This window comes from Mobula birostris, chromosome 9 (genome assembly GCF_030028105.1).
Source record: "Mobula birostris isolate sMobBir1 chromosome 9, sMobBir1.hap1, whole genome shotgun sequence".
Taxonomy (NCBI): Eukaryota; Metazoa; Chordata; class Chondrichthyes; order Myliobatiformes; family Myliobatidae; genus Mobula; species Mobula birostris.
Window position 1 is genome coordinate 28,159,112 of NC_092378.1, and position 17,667 is coordinate 28,176,778.

Below are 17,667 nucleotides of genomic sequence, written 5' to 3' on the forward strand. Positions count from 1 at the left end.
ACTCTCTGTACCCTCATGCAAGCATTCTGTCTGTGACAAACTAGGGCCCTGGCAAGTTGATTCTCCACAGTTGGCTCCATTGCAGAGAACAATGGGTATTTGTAGCCATGAAGCATTTCAAAGGATGACATACGTATGGCAGAGGAAGTGTGTAGATTATGGGACAGCTTGGTCCAGAGCAGATACTTCATCCCTGTGGAAGGGTAGGGGTGACTGAGCACCACAGGAACTTCTCCACTTGCTGATTGGCTTTTTCTGACTGTCCATTTGTCTGCGGATGATAGCCAGAGGATAAACTCGCTGATGTGTGGAGATAGGAGCAGAGTGCTTGCCAGAAGTGGGAGATGAGCTTTGGGCCCCAGTCTGACACAGAGGGAAGCCATGGAGGCAAAGCCTACATTGGAGAAGTGGGTCCGCTGTCTTAGCGGCTGACAGAAATTCGGGGAGAGCAATGAAATGGGATGCCTTGGAGAACTGGTCCACCACTCTTGTGATCACCGTGGCCCCATCAGGAGTGGCAAACCCCTGATGAACTCCACAGGCGTTGAGCGACCTGCAGGGGCCACAGGGGCTTAGAGGGCTTCTGGTTGGAGGATTTAGACCGGGCACACTGAGGGCAGGCAACGGCAAACTGACATACATCTGTGATCACGGTGGGTCACCAGGACTGGCACCAGAAAGGAGTGAGGTGTGCCTCAGAATGCATGGCCACTGGCACATACATGCGGTTGTCAGGTACGTCAGTGGAAGCAGGCTGGTGCTGTTGGACCTGGTGGATCTGGTTCTACAGATCCCAGATGATCGGGGTGAGTATCTGGGAGGATGTGTTGATGGGCTGAGGGTTGAACTCCCTTTCAGCTTGGTCAGACTATTGTGTCAGGATGACTGCCGATTGGAGCCAATCGGTAGGAGATGGTGAAGTTGAATTGCTTGAAGAAGAGGCCCTAATGAGTGTGACATGGGTTGAGCTGGTGGATCTGTTGAATGGATTTGAGTTTCTGATGGACAATCCAGATCAGGAAAGGTTACTGTTTCCCTAATGCCAACATCTCCATTCTTCCAAGGTCCATCTGATAGTGAGTAGCTCCTTATCTCCTACTCCAAAACGGTGCTGTGTAGAGCTGAACTTGTACGAAAAGGCAGCACTAGGGTGTGTTTTCCCGTCTGGTCCTTGCTGGGAGAGGATGGCACCAGCACCCATGTCAGATGCGTCCACCTCTACCACAAGATGTCCGGAGCAGTTCAGATGGTGGAGAGTGGGAGCAGCGTTGAAGTGTCTCTTGAGCTCTGTGAAAGCGTGGTCTGCGGCAGCAGACCAGGTTATCTGTGAGGTAGGTGACTTGTTGAGAGAGGTGAGAGGAGCAGCAACTTGCTTGTAGCTTTTAAAGAACCGGTAGTAGAAGTGGGAGAAGCCCAGGAAACACTAAAGCTGTTTGAGGGAGGTGATTGGAGCCATTCAATGATGTCGTGCAGTTACTCTGGGTCCATGGTTATGCCTTGGGGTGAAAGGTCAAAACCCAGGAAGGAAATTACTGAGGTATGAATTGGTATTTTTCTAACTTGCAGTACAGTTAATTTTTGAGGAGACACTGAAGGTCTGATCAGACATGATCGATATAGTCTTGGGGAAGATGAGGGTGTCACTGAGGTATGTAGGTGAACTCATGTCTCAGAGGATCTCGTTGAAGGTTTGGACAATGCCAGACAGCTGGAAAGTCCAAAATGTATCAGCAGGTTTTCATAGTGGCTAGTAGGTGTTATGAATGCCGTTTTTCATTCGTCCCTCTGGCAGATGCAGATCAGATGGTACACACTCTGTAGATCTGGTTTGAAGATATGGGCCTCATGGAGTGTTTCAAATGCACTATCCATCAAGTGGAGAGGATAGCGTCCTTAATGGTGATTCTGTTGAGTCCATGGTGGTCAATGCAGGGACAAAGACCCCATCTTTCTTCTTCACAAAGAAGAACCTTGCACCAGCTGGAGACTGGGACGGTCGAATGAAGCCATGCTGTGGTGTTTCGACGATATAGTCATTCATGGATGAGATCTCAGGAAAAGAGAGGGAGAACAGACGACCTTGGGGAGGTTGATCATGCAGTCGTGTGATCTGTGAGGCATCAGGGTGCTGGCCTACTTTTTACTGAAAGTGATGGGGAAGTTGTAGTATTTCTGTTGGAGTTTGGTGAGTTTCCTCTGTCTCCATTGTTTGAAGGGGTGAGGTCATCTGAGGTTATAGGCAGGTGGATCCCCAACTCTGCAGTGAACTGGATGACTAGGTGAAGTGAGTGTCATGAGTGGAGATCCAGGGGTAAACCAAGGTGGGGGAAGTGTTGGGTGAGTCAGTGAGGACGAATTGCATGGAGTCACAGTGCAATCCGATGCTGCTCATCTATACAGGCTGTGCATGTGCTCTGACCATCCTAGGTCCAGTGAAGGTCCGTCAATGGCTGTGATGCAGAAGGGTTGGAGATAGGCTCAGTAGGGAGACCAAGATGCACCACAGAGTCCAGTCCAGAAAGTTTCCTGCTACTCTGGAATCCACCACAGCCTCCTGTGTGTAGAGTCGGGGTGGGAAGAAGAAGAGAGAGAGTGAGTCTGGAATGAGGGGCTGTGGGAAACTTCCCAGACAGAAGATCCACCATCTCTACCTGGTGATGCCATTTTCCTCTACACAGTGGGCACTTGATACGCGGGTGACTGGCGGCTCAGTGGTAAGTGCACAAGTTGTTTCTCAACAGATGCTCATGCTCTTGGGTTGTTGAGGGAGCTCTCCCTAACGGCATGGCTCTGGAGGCATGGATGATGAGGGTTCTGCAGCCTGAAATGTTTCTGCAAACGGAGCTGGAGATCTGGCTGGTGATCTGGAGGGTTGTTCTCAAATTGGAGGGCAAAAGTGATGAGACTTTCGAGGTTGGTGGGCACCTCCTGGGTAGACAGCTCATCTTTCAAGCGCTCCAAGAGGCCGTGATAGTAATGGGTCAACAATGCTTCCACGTTGCAGCTGCACTTCGCCGCGAGGGTCTTGTATTCCATGGTATAATTCAGCGAGACTGAGCATCGACACAGACGAGGTATCCGATCCGCTGCCTCCTTCCACTTCCTGGATAGTCAAAAACTCAGTGTCTGTCAGCAGTGAGTTTCTCATATTTATTGCTTTATTGTCCCAGTTCAGAGCTCACCAGTCAAGAAAGAAATGATGAAAGCAGTCTTGGCTGGGTCTGTAGCACACAGAGATTGAAGTTTTAGATGCACTATGAAAGCAGGTTGTGGCATTAGGCTGGGGATCCATCAAAGTGTGTGGGCTGTGAGGGAGGAGGTTGACATTGCGGGGTGCTGTATCAAGATGGAGAGCTGGAAGAGAGTGGTGAGCAAATAATCAATGGTTTCCTGCTACTTCTGGATCATGTGCTCATGCTGACAGATAACCTCCTTTAGGCAAGTGTACTCTGCTGGGTAAATCGATGGTTCACTTACCTTGTTAGGAAATGTTGAAGAGGCTTAACACAAATGCAAAGAAGCAGAGACAATTTAGCGGAGAGTGATAACTTTAATAACAAACTGCAAAATAACAAACCATGAGAGAATAGATACTTAACACAACAGGGCAGCAAGGTAAATGAAGACTAGGAGCAACTGGTTGAGGCAGGCTCATATGAGTGAACAAAGATTGTGGATGTGAGATGGGTTTAAATAGGCTGCAGGTGATGAGTTGGAAGTGATTGGTAGGTGACTCTTGTTAGCTGAGTGAAGACTTGGCGGGAGGACAAAATTCTAGAGAAGTGTAAAAAAGCCCTTAATGTGCTTACGTGTGTAGTTGGGTGTGATTGGAGTGTGAGTGTGAGGTCACTTTAACGAACATATATTGCTTTAATCAAGTCCATCTTTGATTATGGATGTGTCGCTTAAGGGTCAGCCTCACCAATGGTCTTAAAGCCCCTAGATAAACTCAAAGTTCAAGCATTTGGATTATGCTGTGGTGCTAGTAAATCATCCCCAATTTCTGCATTACTGGTAGAAGTGGGTAAAGTACCTTTACATTTACGCAGATTACAGTTAGCACTGGTTCATTGGGTTAATGTAAGAGGACGTAAAGTTGGTCATCCAATATTGACAATATCAGCAGAGCATTGGGAGCACTGCATTCTTAAGATCTTCAGTTTAGGGTGGATGGGAAATGAATGGGCACAACATCTTGCAGTGTTTAATGTGGAATAAGGTCCCAGTTAAGCCCTTTCTGTCACCGCTCCATGGTTTTTCCCTTTGCCTGTGGGTGATTTGGGCCTCCAGGAAAACATCAAGCTGAGGAGTGATCGCATATCGATGGCTGAGGAAGTTCAGCAATATATGCAAGGCAGATATTATGGCTCCTTACATATCTACACAGATAATTCATAATATCCTGTGACAGGTCCTTCAGGTGTTTCTGTTTATGTTCCAAGGTTTCATGTGAATATGAAGAAAGATTATTGGACAAAGTATTAATATTCACATCTGAGATGGTTGCTATCCTTTTAGCCTTAGAATAGATTGAAGAAGTATGCCTTGATTATGTACTACTGTGCTCTGATTTGTTCTCAGTTTTGACATCTATTAAACAAATATTTCAAATTGTAGTCCAGACATTCATCTTGAGATTGGACAACATCTGCTGAGGCTGCAGAATCTAGCCTTGTGTCCCTACCCATGGTGGAGCTGAAAGAAATGACAGGGCAGACAGCCTAGCCAAGCAATCATTTAAAATTAAGGATATAACAGGTTTCAATAGTTACATTTAATGTCAGAGAAATGTATACAACATACATCCTGAAATTCTTTTTCTTTGCAAACATCCACGAAAACAGAGGAGTGCCCCAAAGAATGAATGACAGTTAAATGTTAGAACCCCCAAACCTCCCCCAGCTCCCCCCACACAAAAGCAGCAGCAAGCAACAATCCCCCCTACCCCCACCAGCAAAAAAGCATCAGTGAGAGCTCAAACACGCAGCAAGCATTGATAAAAACACAGACTTGCAGTATCCCAAAAACTACATGTTCACCCGGTAATTCGACACACCACAGGTGTCGAATTACCGGGTGAACATGTAGTTTCACAGCAAGAGAGAAGGCATAACAAACAACTCGCTAATTTACGAGGTTAAAAGTCTGTTACGTCACTTTTCCGGGTTCTGCACCCGGAGAGTCGGCACCAGAAAGACGCAGCTCTCTGGACACACAACCCCCAGCAGCTAACCCACTGCTCCCGATGTTCATGTTCTCCCGCAACGCCTCAGTCAGGGGCACTGACCTAGAATCAGCATGTCTTCAGAGCCACGGAACTCTGGAGCCCCAGGAAGGCGCGCTAGTCTTCCAGGCCGTGTCCCTGGGATGTCAAAAAGCGGCCAGTCGTGAGGCCTTGAGAGTGGGTCCCATTCCAGCAAGAGAACCAAAGTTGGAGTGTAACTCCAGGTCAGGGTCTTCAAAAGAACCTTGAAAAGGGAAAAAGAGATTTAAAAGATAGAAATAGAGCTGTTTCCTAAGATGCAAGCAAAGCAATCATCATTTAGCACCATCTTGACTTTGCTCCGCCACTCCGAGTCTCTCAGTAAATGTAATGGTGCCTTTGCATTAAAGGGAAGTGAAAGCCATAATTAGAAAGTCTGCAGTATTTGATCACTGTGGCAACAAAGTTGGGGTAAGAAGTTATACTTACACGTTTATGTATTGGATATATTAGGTTGAACAAGTTCCTTGTTCAGAATTAATATGCATGATATGAGGATTTATAGGGAGCGCACTTGTCAAGAAATTGTGCAACATATATTGTTTGAATGCAGTTCCCAGGAGGTGCAAAGGAAGCGTTTAATTGCTAAATTGAGATCATGAGGGTAGACTCAATGTAACATGGAAAGTTTGTTAGGATATCGCTGCATCAATCATAATGTACAGCGTATACACAAGCACGTATTTGACTTCCTGAAAATCACTTCACTTTTTGATATCATTTCAGCTTCATTTTTGGGGGGGACATGCAATTTAGCGGATATACTTCCTGTCTCTTTGCTCCACACTCCAATTCAGTAGGTGGCAATAAGGCACTGTTTGTTGGTCTGCCAAGCACCATTAACTTTTAGAAGAAGAGGAGACTGGGAAGTGCATGCCTGTGCAGGCCTACCACATCAGTCCTTTAGCCCTACCCTATCAGATGACTGTGCAGTCTGGTTTCACTCACAACTCTCCAGGTAATGAAACACTCCTATTTATATCCAGTGGGACTTGAATAACAAACACGAAAAAACCTGCAGATGCCGGAAATCCAAAATAGCACACACAAAACACTGGAGGAATTCAGCAGGCCAGGTAGCATCTATGGAAAAGAGTAAATAGGTGATGTTTCAGGCCAAGACCCTTCATCAGGTCAGAATAAGAAGGTGGGGGGAGGAGAGGAACAAGGTGGTAGGTGATAGGTGAAACCGGGCAGGGATGAAGCAGAGAGCTGGGAACTTGATTGGTAAAAGAGCATCGGGGTAGCTGACAGGAGAGGACAGAGGGCAATGAAAGAAAAGGAAGAAGGAGGAGCACCAGAGGGAAATGAAGGGAAGGTAAGGAGATAACGTGAGAGAGGGAAACGAGCATGGGAAACGGTGAAGGGGGTGGGGCAGTTACTGGAAGTTTGCGAAATTGATGTTCATGCCATCAGTTTGGAGGCTACCCAGACAGAATATAAGGTGTTGGTCCTCCAACCTGAGTGTGGCCTCATCACAGCAGAAGAGGAGGCCATGGACTGACATGACAGAATGGGAATGGGAAGTAGAATTGAAATGGGTGGCTGCACCTTTTTTTTGGCGGACGAAGGTGCTCGGCGTAGCGGTCTCCCAATCTATGTTGAACCTCACTGATATACAGCAGTCAACATTGGAAGCACTGGATATAGTAGATGACCCCAACAGACCCACAGGCTTCACCTGGAAGGATGTTAAAGGCCCTGAATGGCAGTGAGGGAGGAGGTGTAGGGGCAGGTGTGGCAGTGAGGGAGGAGGTGTAGGGGCAGGTGTGGCAGTGAGGGAGGAGGTGTAGGGGCAGGTGTGGCAGTGAGGGAGGAGGTGTAGGGGCAGGTGTGGCAGTGAGGGAGGAGGTGTAGGGGCAGGTGTGGCAGTGAGGGAGGAGGTGTAGGGGCAGGTGTGGCACATGTTCCACTTGCAAGGCTAAGGACCTGAACAACATCTTTGTTTGGACTAGTGATTGGAGAGTAATATCTGCACTCTATTAGTGACAGACACTCACCATGTGTAACAAAAGAGAATGTTCCTTGACATGCAACTGTGTTGTCACTGTTGAATCACCTACTGTCAACAGTCTGGGTGTACCATTGACGAGAATGTTAATTGTACCAGTCCCATTAAGATGGTAACTTTTCAAGCAGGTCAGAAGGTAATTAACAAGTGACTTACTCCTTAACTCCCAAAGGCTCTTATTATCTTATAAAATACTTTGAGGACCACACTCTATTTGAATGAGTGCAGCTTCAAGAAGTTGAACGCAATCCTCAATAAAATGATTTCCATGAATTGCAGCATCCACAAAACTGAATGAAGTGTATGAAATTGTACGAGACATAGAGAGGGTAGATAGTCTTTTCCCAGGTGGAAAAGTCAAACACCAGTTGACAAGGTGACAGGGGAAAAGTTTAAAGGAGATGTGTGGGACAATTTTTGGTTATACAGAGAGTGTGGTAGATGCATGAACCACCTTGCCATGAGAAGTAGCGGAAGTAGATATGATAACAATATTGAACAGGAATTTCATTGCTGGGGACTTCAGTCAGGCTTGTTTAGCCAATTATCATCAACTGATCACCTACATCAGCAGGGTTCCAACACACTTCTCCGTGGTTACCCTACAACTGGGAATGCCTACCATTCCATGCCTGGACATTTCAGGAAATATGATCACTTGGCTATTCTCCTCCTACCTGCATACAGGCAGAGGCGAAATAGCAAGGCTGCAGCGATAAGGACAACAAAAAAGTGGTTGCAGGAGGCTAAGGAATGGCTATGGGATTGCTTTGAGTCAGTAGCAGTAGTTCTGGACCAAGCGTGAATCAATGAAGGATGTTCAGCAGCTGTAGAAGGGCTTGTATGCTATCACCTCCTACAAAGTGAAAGCAAGTGACATAGGTGACAACAAGGCTTCGGACCCAGGTGAGCTCAATGCCTCCTATGCTCACTTTGACTGTCAAAACACGGAGGCACCCTCATGAACTCCCACGGTTCCCAATGACCCTGTGAGTTCTGTTTCTGAGGCCGACATGAGAACATTCTTCAGGAGGGTGAGCCCATGGAAAGCACCTGGACCGGACAGGTACCTGGCCGGGTACCAAAGACCCATGCTGATCAACTGGCTGGAGTGTTCACCAATATCTTTGATCTCTCGCTGCGGCAGTCTGAGGTACCCACCTGCTTCAAGTAGGCCTCAATGATACTGGTGCCTAAGAAGAATGTGGTAATCTTCCTCAATGTCTATTGTCCAGTCACAATGAAGAAGTGTTTTCAGAGGCTGGTGATGAACCATACCAACTCCTGCTTGAGAAGCAAATTGAATTGACTCCAGTTTGTCTACTGTCACAACAAATTAACAGCCAATGCTATTTCTTTGGCTCTTCACCCAACCCTGAAACATCTGGACAGTTAAGATTTATACACGAGGATGACATTCATTGACTACAGTCAGCATTCAATACTATCATCCCCTCAAAACTAATCAATATGCCTCAAATCCTAGGCCTCAATACCTCCTTGTGCAATTGGATCCTGAATTTCTTCACTTGCAGACCCCAGTCAGTTCAGAATGGCAACAATACCTACTCCACAATCTCCATCAGCACAGGTTCACCATAAGGCTGTGTGCTTAGTCCCCTGTTCTATTCACTTCATACTTATGACTGTGTGACTAAGCTCAGCTCTAAAGTCATATATAGGTTTGCCGACAACTTCATTGTTGTTGGATGAATCAAAGATGGTGATGAATCAGCAAATAGGAGGGAAATTAAAAATCTGGCTGACTGATGCCACAAAAAAAACCTCTTACAGAATGTTAGCAAGATGAAGGAGATGATTACTGATTTCAGGAAGAGGAAACCAGAGATCCATGAGCTAATCTTCATCAGGGGATTCTGAGGCGGACAGGCTCAGCAATTTTAAATTCCTCAGTGTCGTCATTTCAAAGAATCTGTCCTTGGTCCAGTACATACGTGCCATTACAAAAAAAGCATAAAGATGAAACTAGTGCTTCTAATTTCTTAGAAGTTTGAAAAGATTCAACATGTCATCTAAAACATTGTCAAACTCCTATCGATGTGTGGTGGAGAGTATATTGACTGGTTGCACCATGGCCTGGTATGGAAACATCAATGCTCTTGTATGGAGAAGCCAACAAAAAGAAGTGGATATGGCCCAGTCCATCACGGGTAAAGCCCTCCCCATCGTTGAGCTCATCTGCACAGAATGCTGTCACAGGAAAGCAGCATCCATCATCAAGGACACCCATCATCCAGGCCATGCTCTCTTCTCACTGCTGCCCTCAGGAAAAAGGTACAGCAGCCTCAGGACCTACAGCACCAGGTTTGGGAACAGATATTATTCTGATCTTGATGACTCTGCATCTGAGGATCTCCATGACTTCCACCCAGGCTTGTGATGACGATGATGATGATTACCCATTGTCCTTCGAGACAGATGGATGCCAACCAACCACGCATTACCCTTCAACCATCAGATACCTGAACCAGTGAGGATATCCTCACTCACCCCAACACTGAACTGTTCCCATAACCTATGGACTCACTTTCAAGAACTTTTTACCTCATGTTCTTGATATTTATTGCTTATTTATTATTATTAGTAATATTTCTTTTCCCTCTTTCTTCTTGTATTTGCACAGGTTGTTTTCTTTTTTGCATATTGATTTTTGTCCATCCTTTCCGGCATGGTCTTTCACTCGTTCTATTGTTTTCCTTGCACTTACTGTGAATACTGTAAGAAAACGAATCTCAGGATGACATACATGTACTTTGATAATAAATTTACTTTGAACTTTTGAACTACGTGAACAGTTATGGAATGGAGGGATGTAGACCCTGCACAGACAGATAGTGTTAGTTTAATAGGCAGTGTGGTTTGCAGATGTCATGGAGCAAGGAGCCCGTTCCTATCCATGCTGTTCTATGTTCTATATCCACTAGCAGGATAACTAAACCAATGTCAGCATCTTCTCCAACACAATATTCCCAGAAGTCCTCATTGCTGGATAGCTCATATTGTTCACGACAGTGGATTCCTGAAACAGACAACTGATTCTGGGTTGAGAATTTTCTGGTTGTTCAGAGGAAATTATTCCAGGATGATCTCAAAGTCTCCTTGAAATATTGCAAACATCTGATCAACTCCCATGAATGAACCCCTGGGCCATGTCCATGCAAAATTGGATGGCATTGAGAATCTCAAGAGAGAAGACCTGAGAAGGCAAAGGTAATGGCAGAAAGAACATGACCTCTCACTAGATTCCCATTGGTCTGATCCATCAGGCACCTCAAGTCTCCTCTGTAATAGAGTCTGCAGATCTCCCCTTTGCTTTTTCAGTCATCTCAGATTCCATAGAATTGGTGTGGAAACAAATTATCCTTGATCCCAAGGACCTACCTAAGAAATAGATATTTGGAACTTATCTCCATAAGGGGAACTGATGTTAAATCAATTTTTAATTTTAAATCGAAGATTGATAGATTTTTGCTTATCTAAGTTATTAAGGGATAGAAAGTTAAGAAAAAATATGATTTATAATGTCAATGGAAAGCTTCTGAGGAATAGATTAATTTTAAAGAAAGTTTGAGTTAATGGTAATAACTAGTTATAAAGGTATTGTGAGCATGCACATATCATATATCGATGTGGCACAATGACTGAGATATTCAGCAGAAGGTGTTTGTAATGCCAATAACCATCGTACAAAACTACTATGAACGAAAGAATCCTAAGTGCATTTGCGTTAACGATTTGCTTTAAAAGCAATACTTTTAAACAGATTTAAGTGAAATGTAATCATTTTGAAAGAAGTTAAATACGAGCCCAAGTACTGGTAATTTTTATGTCCATTTGATTTTTTTGGACATTTGTAAAAGCCTTTAAAAGGAAAAGCACCAAATTTTATTCTTGAATGAGACTTAACTCAGAGAAGGATCATTAAATGACACACGGCTTTATGTGCAATGTAACTTTATAGCAAAGCAATAGGTTTCTGTATCACTGTCTTTTTTATCAGAAAGGAAGAACGTGAAAAATGTTTGCAAATATAGATGAACTTACATATGTTTCAAACAGCAGCTTGCAAAAACAAAACTCGAATTCCCAAGCAAAGGAAAATATATGTCTTTTTTTCTGTTTAAGCTCTTTTCAAAGTGTGGAACTTGAAAATTTGTCACAGCATTAACCAACTTGCTGATTGGAGCTTAATAAAAAGAGGGGGATCTTTGTCAAATTGTATCATCTTTGAAGGGGGTCACGTCTATGGCTGCACCACCTGTAAGTCTTGATAACGAAAAAATCCTGAAATTTTTTTCCAGAAATAGATCAGAATAGAAAATGGGCCACTTTCATCAGCTTTCTTGGCATTCTGGACGATAAGATGACTCCAATCTGATTTAACAGCTAGCCTGCTGGTCTGAATGCATGTACTGCATAGTGTTTGGTGTACATAGAATTACAGAAAGGCTAGAGCACAAAGAAAGTCATTAAACCCACCGAACCTATGTTAGTTTTCTACCAGAGCAATTCTCCCACCAGCCTTTCAAGTTTTCCTCACCATATATTTATTCAAATTCTTCTTGAAGGCTACATTGGAGTGTGTCTCTATCACATGAACAATTAGTGCATTCCGCATTCTAACTACCTGCTTAGCAAAAAAAATGTTGTGAGCTGTTTCACAATTAATTATCTCCCCCTTTATTTTGTACCTGTAACCTCTAACCCTCAACCTCTTCACCAAAGCATTGTCAAGACCTTTCAGCCACATGACAAACTAACCTGTATACCTTTGGAATGTGGAAGAAAAACAGAGTACTCGGAGGAAACTATGCATGTGTAAAATTGTGCTTAGAGCAGGAGGAGCCTTCTATCCCAATACTTAAGCTTTTATAGCTGACCTACAACATGTCTTTCCCTAGTACCTCCCTCCAGGTATTTGGAGTTGACCAAAAGCAGACCAAGCTAAAATTAATCTGTTGCAGTCCCTTCCTGCTGATGAAAATGATGAAGTTCCAATGAGTCACTCCCAAGGCAGCAGAAGGGCCACACCTACCACTTCCTCCAGCACTGCTTAATTGTGGTTTTTGTACTGGAGCAAGTGATAGGGCAGGTTCCCCTTCCTCACTCTGTGGTTGCATACGTTGTTCTTCTGAGGCAGGTGCAATTTTTTTTAGCTAATTTGGATCAGGACACGACTGCGCAAGTGCGTGGACGTCAGCCAGTGAGAACAGCGAGAAGAGTTTAAAAGTGAGAATAATTTAAAAGGAGATGGTTATTTCTTGAGTGGTTTGGTCGTGGCACGACTGCGCAAGTGCATGGACGTCAGCTAGCGAGAAAAGCGAGAAGAGTTTAAAAGAAGACACCTTACAGAGCGGGCGACGGAGTAGAGGGAGACAGAGTAGGAAGGCTTTGGCTCAATGGGGCTTAGGCATCAATGGGTCACTGCAAGGTAGGTTGTCTGTGTAGAATACAGACAGGAAGTGTGTGAGGCTGGTTTTCTGTGCTTGGTGTTAGATGTGGGAGATCCGGTAGACTCCCAGCCTCCCGGACGACCACATCTGCACCAGATGCATCAGCTGCAGCTCCTTAGGGACCATGTTAGGGAACTGGAGATGCAGCTCGATGACCTTCGTTTGGTCAGGGAAAGTGAGGAGTTGATAGAGAGGAGCTATAGGCAGGTAGTCACACCGGGGCCTGGGGAGACAGATAAATGGGTAACAGTCAGGAGAGAGAAGGGCAGAAGTCAAAGGCTAAAGAGCATCCCTGTGGCTGTACCCCTTGACAATAAGTACTCCTGCTTGAGTATTGTTGGGGGGGGGGGAACAGCCTACCTGCGAGAAGCAACAGTGGCCATGCCTCTGGCACAGAGTCCAGCCCTGTGGCTCAGAAGGGTAGGGAAAGGAAGACGATAGCAGCAGTGATAGAGGTCTCTATAGTAAGGTCAGACAGACGATTCTGTGATGCAGGAAAGAAGCACAGATGGTAGCTTGCCTCCCAGGTGCCAGGGTCCGGGATGTTTCTGATCGTGTTCAAGATATCCGGATGTGGGAAGGTGAACAGCCAGGGGTTGTGTTACATATTGGTATCAACGACATACGCAGGAAAAGGAAGGAGCGCCTGAAAGCAGACTACAGTGAGTTAGGAAGGAAGTCGAGAAGGAGGACCACAAAGGTAGTCATCTCGGGATTAATGCCTGTGCCACGTGACAGTAAGTATAGGAATAGGATGACGTGGAGGATAAATGCATGGCTGAGGGATGGGAGCAGGGGGCAGGGATTCAGATTTTTGGATCATTGGGACCTCTTTTGAGGCAGGAGTGACCTGTACAAAAAGGATGGGTTGCACTTGAATCCCGGGGGACCAATATCCTGGTGGAGAGGTTTGCCAAGGCTACTGGGGAGAGTTTAAACTAGAATTGCTGGGGGGTGGGAACTGAACTGAAGAGACAAAGGAAGGAGCGGTTGGCTCACAAATAGTGAAAGCTTGGATACAGTGCGAGAGGGAGGATAGACGGTGATAGAGAACTGACACGCTCAGACCGACGGTTTGAGATGTGTCTATTTTAATGCAAGGAGTATTATGAACAAAGCGGATGGGCTTAGAGCGTGGATCAGTACTTGGAGCTATGATGTTGTGGCCATTACAGAGACTTGGATGGCTTAGGGGCAGGAATGATTACTTCAAGTGCCAGGCTTTAGATGTTTCAGAAAGGACAGGGAGCGAGGCAAAAGAGATGGGGGCGTGGCACTGTTGATCAGAGATAGTGTCATTGCTGCAGAAAAGGAGGAAGACATGGAGGGATTGTCTACGGAATCTCTGCTGGTGCAAGTTAAGAACAGGAAGGGATCAATAACTCTACCGGGTGTTTTTTATAGACCACCCAATAGTAACAGGGATATCGAGGAGCAGATAGGGAGACAGATTCTGGAAAGGTACAATAATAACAGGGTTGTCGTGGTGGGAGATTTTAATTTCTCGAATATCGATTGGCATGTCCTTAGAGCAAGGGGTTTAGATGGGGTGGAGTTTGTTAGGTGTGTTCAAGAAGGTTTCTTAACACAATATGTAGATAAGCCTACAAAAGGAGAGGCTGTACTTGATCTGGTATAGGGAAATGAACCTAGTCAGGTGTCAGGTCTCTCAGTGGGAGAGCATTTTGGAGGTAGTGATCACAATTCTATCTCCTTTACCATAGCATTGGAGAGGGATAGGAACAGACAAGTTAGGAAAGCATTAAATTGGAGTAAGGGGAAATATGAGGCTATCAGGCAGGAACCTGGAAGCATAAATTGTAAACAAATGTTCTCAGGGAAATGCACGGAAGAAATGTGGCAAATGTTCAGGGGATATTTGTGTGGAGTTCTGCATAGGTACATTCTAATGAGACAGGGAAAAGATGGTAGGGTACAGGAACCGTGATGTACAAAGGCTGTTGTAAATCTAGTCAAGAAGAAAAGAAGAGCTTACGAAAGGTTCAAAAAGCTAGGTAATGATAGAGAGCTAGAAGATTATAAGGCTAGCAGGAAAGAGCTCAAGAAAGAAATTAGGAGAGACAGAAGGGGCCATGAGAAGGCCTTAACAGACAGGATTAAGAAAAACTCAAAGGCATTCTACAAGTATGTTAAGAGCAGGAGGATAAGATGTAAGAGAATAGGACCAATCAAGTGTGACAGTGGAAAAGTGTGTATGGAACCGGAGGAGATAGCAGAGGTACCTAATGAATACTTTGCTTCAGTATTCACTATGGAAAAGGATCTTGGCAATTGTAGGGATGACTTACAGTGGACTGAAAAGCTTGAGCATGTAGATATGAAGAAAGAGGATGAGCAGTAGCTTTCGGAAAGCATCAAGTTGGATAAGTCACCGGGACCAGATAAGATATACCCCACACTACTGTGGAAGGCGAGGGAGAAGATTGCTGAGCCTCTGATGATGATCTTTGCATCATCATTGGGGACGGGAGAGGTTCCGGAGGATTGGAGGGTTGCAGATGTTGTTCCATTATTCAAGAAAGGGAGTAGAGATAGCCCAGGAAATTATAGACCAGTGAGTCTTACTTCAGTGGTTGGTAAGTTGATGGAGAGGATCCTGAGAGGCAAGATTTATAAACATTTGGAGAGGCATAATATGAAAAAGAATAGTCAGCATGGCTTTGTGAAAGGCAGGTCATGCCTTAGGAGCCTGATTGAATTTTTTGAGGATGTGACTAAACACATTGATGATGGTAGAGTAGTAGATGTAGTGTATATGGATTTCAGCAAGGCATTTGACAAGGTACCCCATGCAAGGTTTATTGAGAAAGTAAGGTGGCATGGGATCCAAGGGGATATTGCTTTGTGGATCCAGAACTGGCTTGCCCACAGAAGGCAAAGAGTGGTTGCAGACGGGTCATATTCTGCATGGAGGTCGGTCACCAGTGGAGTGCCTCAGGGATCTGTTCTGGGACCTTAAGTCTTTGTGATTTTTATAAATGACCTGGATGAGGAAGTGGAGGGATGGGTTAGTAAGTTTGCTGATGACACAAAGGTTGGAGGTGTTGTGGATAGTGTGGAGGGCTGTCAGAGGTTACAGCAGGATATGGATAGGATGCAAAACTGGGCCGAGAAGTGGCAGGTGGAGTTCAACGCAGATAAGTGTGAGGTGGTTCATTTTGGTAGGTCAACTATGATGGCAGAATATAGTATTAATAGTAAAACTCTTGGCAGTGTGGAGGATCAGAGGGATCTTGGGGTTTGAGTCCAGAGGACACTCAAAGCAGTTGTGCAGGTTGACTCTTTGGTTAAGAAGGCATACGGTGCATTGGCCTTCATCAATCGTGGGAGTGAGTTTAGGAGCCAAGATGTAATGTTGCAGCTATATAGGACCGTGGTCAGATCCCACTTGGAGTACTGTGCTCAGTTCTGGTTGTCTTATACAGGAAGGATGTGGAAACTATAGAAAGGGTGCAAAGGAGATTTACAAGGATGTTGCCTGGATTGAGGAGCATGCCTTATGAGAATAGGTTGAGTGAACTCAGCCCTTTTTCCTTGGAGCGACGGAGGATGAGAGGTGACCTGACAGAGGAGTATAAGATGATGAGAGGCATTGATTGTGTGGATAGTCTGAGGCTTTTTCCCAGGGTTGAAATAGCTAGCGTGAGAGGGCACAGTTTTAAGGTGCTTCGAAGTAGGTACAGAGGAGATGTCAGGGGTAGGTTTTTTTTTACACTGAGAGTGGTGGGTGTGTGGAATGGGCTGCCGGTGACGGTGGTGGAGGCGGATACGATAGGGTCTTTTAAGACACTCCTGGACAGGTATATGGAGCTTAGAAATATAGAGGGTTATGGGTAATTTCTCAGGTAACGAAATGTTCAGCACAGCTTTGTGGGTCGAAGGGCCTGTATTGTGCTGTAGGTTTTCTACGTTTCTATGTTTCTAAGTTCAAGCTTATTGTTATTGAACCAGATACATGTATACAGCCAAATGAAACAAAGCCCCTCGAACTTTTCTGATTTTCTGTGAAAGCAGAAAAGGGTGTTGGTGAAGGGAATGGGAAGTAATAGGGAAAATGAAAGATTATAGGATAAAGAGAAAATACAATGGAAGAATGGGTATAGTCACTCTACTTCTTCTGGTTATGACTTCTGCCAAGAACACTCCAATGAACACCAGTTCTCTCTTCCAGCACACCGAGCTGATACAAGTTCATTTTTCTCTTCCATTGTATGTTAGGTTTTTAAGTAAGAAGAAGGGAAGTTTTTGTGTGTAGGGGTGGATGACATGTCTAATGCAGCTGAATCGTTTACAGTTTGTGAAGACTGAAATATGCACCTTGTAATTGCATTTTGCAAGGTATATGAAGGATGAAAGGGCAAATGAAAATTATTTCTGAGTTATGGCAGACAGATTTTTGATCAGTGTATGTTTATTGCACTGAGCTGTCTTTACAACTATTGACACAATCTGAACTGATGAAGATAAACATATTATTACTAACCTTAACCACATATAAGCAGTGATAAGCTTAATCCTATGTTGGATCAAGGGCTCGGGGCCATAATCCCTTTTCCTTACATTTAGCACAATGATGAGAAAGCCCAGATCTCTTCCATTAAATCAAAGAACTTGCTCTTTCTCATGCAGGCTCCACCTCCCCCGTGGCTGCAGAAAATGCATTGGTGCAGTTTGACTGCTGTGAGAACTTTGACAGACAGTATCAATGCCTTTCTCAGAAAAGTGTGCAGAAAATATATCAGAAGTTGTTTTCAACTGAATTCAGTTAATTAACACACCCCCCATATCTAATGGAAAATCATTCATCACATTCTATTATAATGGATATATTTATGTAAATCACACTCCTACATTTGCACACCCTCTGCCTCTCAGACATACACATAAAGATATACACT